The following is a 4,738-nucleotide window of genomic DNA, read 5'->3' on the forward strand; positions in this document are numbered from 1 at the left end:
TTTCTTTCTTTCTTTCTTTCTTTCTTTCTTTCTTTCTTTCTTTCTTTCTTTGATAGTAGCCATTCTAATGAGTGTGACATGGCATCTCATTGTGATTTTGATTTGCATTTTCCTGATGATTAGTGATATTGCATACTTTTTATGGTGCTTATTGGCTATTTGTATATCTTTTTTGAAAAAATGTCTTTTCAAATCCTTTGCTCATTTTTAATTTTTTAACAACTAGTAATCAATTTATTCAAATAGTTGACTTAAGCATCTCCAATGGTGACTTCCACCTCAACTCCTGGTTCAATACTGGTGGAAGTAATCTGCTTAACAATCTCAGAGGGACTGAGTCAATGAGTTGCTTGTGGATTCTCATCTGGAAATAATCCCATGTCTTAGAACCTTCACCAAAAGGAGTTTTTCTTGTAGCGATTCTCAAAGTCTTAGTATGCATTTGTACTGGTCCTTTCACTTGGAGATTTTTTTCCTTTGCTCCTCTGATCAAGTCGGCACACACCTCCTCCAGGGATTTTATGCTGTGGCTCATAAAGAGTGATTCGAATTCAGTGAATTGCTACCTCCGGCTCCACGGATGTTTTTCCAGTATCTTTAAAAGCCATGGCTGCTGCGCGGCTTCCTGACCGACTGGTTCCTCAGTGAGAGCAACAGCAGTGAGTCAGGAGCAGGAGCAGGAGCAGGCAGACTACCGCTTGCCACCACGTTTGACCGGTGTCTTTCTCAAAGAGCTTTAATTTCTTTTTCTTTTCTCTCTCTCTCTCTCTTTCTCTCTCTCTCTTTCTCTTTCTCTTTCTCTTTCTCTTTCTCTTTCCTTCTGATGGAGTCTCCCTCTGTAGCCCAGGCTGGAGTGCAGTGGCACTCACTGTGGATCTCAGTGGATCTCAGCTCACTGCAACCTCTGTTTCCCCGGTTCAAGCGATTCTCCTGCCTCAGTCTCCCGAGTAGCTGGATTATAGGCATGTGCCACTACACTCGACTGAAGTACTTTTAGTAAAGATGGGGTTTCACCATGTTGGCCAGGCCGGTCTGGAACTCCTGACCTCAAGTGATCTGCTCACCTTGGCCTCCCAAAATGCTGGGATTACAGGTGTGAATCACTGCACCTGGCCTAAGAACTAATTTTTAAATAGCTTATTTACAAAGCACTCTATGCCTCAGGTCAAATAGTTATCAAGCATCTGCAATATGCCAAGAACTATACAGATTTTATTACCTAATTTTAAAAATATATAATTTTAAACTAAGACCCAGAGAGGTAATAGGATCTGTATAAGAATGCTCGAAATAGTGAAAATAGCCCTGTATCTGGAGGTTTAGCTCTGCCACTGTCATGATTTCTAATGTACAACATACCCATGCAAGTCACTTTAAACTATTTCATAGGTTAAAGGCCTTTTTACCAAAAAAGAAGGAAAAATGTTTAAATCAAGTCCTTACTCATGCCAGGACCGGTGCTAAAGTGTGTGTGTGTATTTAATGTTTCTCATTTAAGTCTTCTGAAACCTCTGTAAGATAGGTTCTACAATTATCCCCGTTTTACAGATGGAAACATGAATTTAGAAATGTTAGGTCACTAGCTAGAAATAATGCAGCTAGTAAGTGACAGTTATTTGAATAGAGTCTGGCATCACAGACTGTACTCTTTTAACTTAAGCACACATACAGAATTTGGATACTTTTGTGTCACAGATAATATAGGGAATTTCAATATGTAAAATGATTCAATTAGTTCACAATTTTAGTCAATTTGGTACATATCATTCAGTGCTTATAAACAGAAAATAATAGGAAAAATCAGTCAACAAACACCTGGGGAGAGAGGGAAAAGGCAACTTCATTTCTCTTTTGATAAGATTCTAAATACCACAAATAGGAGAAAACAGCCAAATCAAAAGTTAGGAAATCCGTAACTTCAACCTTCAAAAAGGGTAAGGTGTGTCTTTAAGAAGCAAAGATTTAGGGAAGTCCCATTGGGGCACCCCTCACTCTGGAAAATGAGACAGCTGTTCTCCTTTCTCTTTCCTTTGCCTATTAAACCTCTGCTCCCAAAACGCACCTCCCTCCCCACAAAAAAGAGGCAAACATTTAAAAGGTTAACAGGAAAAGACTACTTTATCACATTTAGCTTGAATGCTAAGTAGCAACATTTACTAAGGTCCACAGTTCACTGCTTACTACATAGTTTACTACTTTACTACACAGTAACCCACCCTGGACTTATGGCTTCTTTAGGAATGCTGAGGGAATGTAAAACACAGGAATCCTAATAATCCTGCATTCTTTGAACATCCATTATAATCAAGCTGATGTTTTTATCCGTCATCATTGTGTATAGTTCCTTTGCTGTGATTGCTCCTTTCTCTTTGGTCTCACATTTTTCATTCTTTTCACCATTGCTCTTTTGGATTTTGTCTTTGGAATCCAATATATTCTCCAAAGAACCGTTAGCCAATGTGCCACCATTCTCTCTTCCTGTTTCCTGGCTTTTTTGTTGTAGACACTGTGCTTTCTCCTGTTTGTCCTTTTCCTCAAGTTTTTTTCCAGACTTCAGCTTCTTTATATCTTAGTTTAAGGCTTTCAGAGAGTCTTTCAGCTTCTTCAATGGCTTTTTTGATGTTTGCAGGTCCAAGTATTGAATGGAAACAATCCTCTTAGTGCTTATTTTCTCTGGTTTAATTTCTGTCTTCTTATTGAGGTCTTTTAGTGAAGAACTGAGGTAGAGTTCTTTAGGAACTGAAGCCACAACAATCATGGTGAATTATCTTTAATTTTCCATGTTCACAATGGATGCTACATTTCCTTAAAAGTAGTTTTTTCTGTGGCGTCGGGCACCCTTCACTAACACCAGCCTTCTTGCCAAAGGCCCATCTCCCAAGAACTCAAGGGAGAATTAGTCTTGGCTACCAGGATGGAATCCAGCCCAGCTCATCATCCTTTGCCAATTTTTTAAATGTTTTTCTTTTTTGGTTGTGAGTTATAGGTATTCTTTATATATTTTGTATATTAACTCCTTATCAGATGTATGATTTGTAAATATTTTTCCCATTTCATGGGTTGCCTTCTCACTCTGTTGATAGCATCCTTTGATATGCAAAAGTTTTAATTTTTATGTAGTTAAATTTATCTTTTTTTCTTCTGTTAACTATCTTTTTTTTTTTTTTTTTTTTTTTTTTCCTGAGATGGATACTCACTCTGTCACTGAGGCTGGAGTGCAGAGGAGCAATCCTGGCTCTCTGTAATCTCTGCCTCCTGGGTTCAAGCGATTCTTCTGCCTCAGTCTCCAGATTAGCTGGAATTACAGGCATGTGCCACCATGCCCGGCTAATTTTTGTATTTTGAGTAGAGACCGGGTTTCACCAGGTTTGTCAGGCTGGTCTCAAACTCCTGACCTCAAGTGATCCACCCATCTCAGCCTCCCAAAGTGCTGGGATTAACATGCGTAAGCCACGGCGCCCGGACTGTTACCTATCTTTTTGTGTCCCTTTTCAATTGTTTTGAATCCTACTTAGCCCATTTCCTATATTAAGCCTTCTCAGACATCACTGAGAACTTCATCCTCTGTACTCCCACTAGTTTCTAAGCTGCCTGAGGGCAATAACTTATTTTGCAACTTCCCTTCAAATGAGAGGCCCTGGGGTATCTCCCTTGAAAAGGATTCACTTAATAAATCTAAATTTACAGAATGATAGCAAATGCCATTTGCTCAGTTAATAGCTGATGGATGAACAGATGAACGAATGAATGATGACTGAACACAGTGACATAAGGATACGTCTCTGTCCACTTGACATAATCCTGATCTCCTCAGATAAATCAGTGTATGCAAGGTTCTGGGCATCTTCTGGTGGGCTCAGGGAATCTGAGAATTGGATTGTCCTCTCCAGTATATTATGAAGTTGACTATTTAAGATGAAGGGTCTCTGAGCCAGAGCCTGAGAATTACTTAATTTAAAAACAGATGAGAAGGTGGCGTTTTTTAATCTACTTCCACTGCACATGAGGAAAGGAAATAAAACTGGTACTACTTAACAAGCATTTACAAAAGTTGATTTTAGTAGGTCTGTCCTGTCAGCTAGGCAGAGAACACTTGTATTTTCAGGCATTATCTGAATTTAAGCAACAGATGTGTTCCTAAAATTAACTAACTTATTTGTTTTATGATCATTTGTTCAGCACCCAATAACATCTAATTTTCAAGAGCTTATACCATATACATGTTAGGCACCGTGCCAGGTGCTTTAAAAGCATCGTTTCTTTTAATTCCCTCAGAAATCACAAGATGATATTATTCCAAGGACAGAGATGAGGAAACTGAGTCTTAAGGAAATTAAATACGTTGCCGTGGGTCATACGTCTAGTAAGTGGCTGAGGTGGGATTCATACTCAGGCATTGCTTCTTCCTAGGGTAGAATCCTTATTCAGTATGCTGCCCACTATGTGCTAGATGCTACAGACACAAAGAAATCAAGCAGATATGACCGCACAAGTGCGGTGCTAGAGACAGGCACAAGAGATTAGGGGAACATCAAGGAGGGCCACCAACTCTTTATAGGTGTTTAGTGAGCTGGGAAAATCTCTCTGCGGAAGGAGGGTTGAGCTGGGTCTTAGAGGAAAAGGAAGTCCTGGAAAAATAGAGCGGACACCCAGTTGTTCTGCCAGCCTGGTACCATGTCTGGGAATACCATCCCTCTTCTTTTGGGAAGCTTCCCATCACGGGATTCTTCCATAATCT

At 39.6% G+C, this 4,738-nt stretch overlaps 1 pseudogene; it reads right to left on the bottom strand.

Moving 5' to 3' along the window:
• Positions 1-251: 251 nt before the first annotated feature.
• Positions 252-608, bottom strand: LOC111546057 (annotated as a pseudogene).
• Between the last annotated feature and the right edge of the window lie 4,130 nt (positions 609-4,738).

Source organism: Piliocolobus tephrosceles, chromosome 11 (assembly GCF_002776525.5).
Source record: "Piliocolobus tephrosceles isolate RC106 chromosome 11, ASM277652v3, whole genome shotgun sequence".
Taxonomy (NCBI): Eukaryota; Metazoa; Chordata; class Mammalia; order Primates; family Cercopithecidae; genus Piliocolobus; species Piliocolobus tephrosceles.